Raw genomic sequence first — 287 nt, 5'->3', positions numbered from 1 at the left:
GTTGGCAAAACACACCCCCTGCAATAAAAAAGAGCACAAAATACACAGCCACTGCCCCCTCCCTCAACAGTAGCCTCTCAAAGTCAGCTCCCACGTGGCAGGCGTGACGTGTCATGAGCCGAAAAGATTTATCGTCCACAGCTTTATGCTCTCGGAGGTCAAGTCAAATACCTTGATTCATGGAAGGGAAAAAATCACAGAATATTGGCGCCTCGGTGTGAAAAACAGGTCGTATGTTGCCAGTTCATCACACGGCGTGAAAAATGAGTGAAATTCTTCTGAACGAA

This window comes from Penaeus monodon, chromosome 31 (genome assembly GCF_015228065.2).
Source record: "Penaeus monodon isolate SGIC_2016 chromosome 31, NSTDA_Pmon_1, whole genome shotgun sequence".
In the NCBI taxonomy this organism is placed as follows: Eukaryota; Metazoa; Arthropoda; class Malacostraca; order Decapoda; family Penaeidae; genus Penaeus; species Penaeus monodon.
This window is presented reverse-complemented; position numbering follows the sequence as displayed.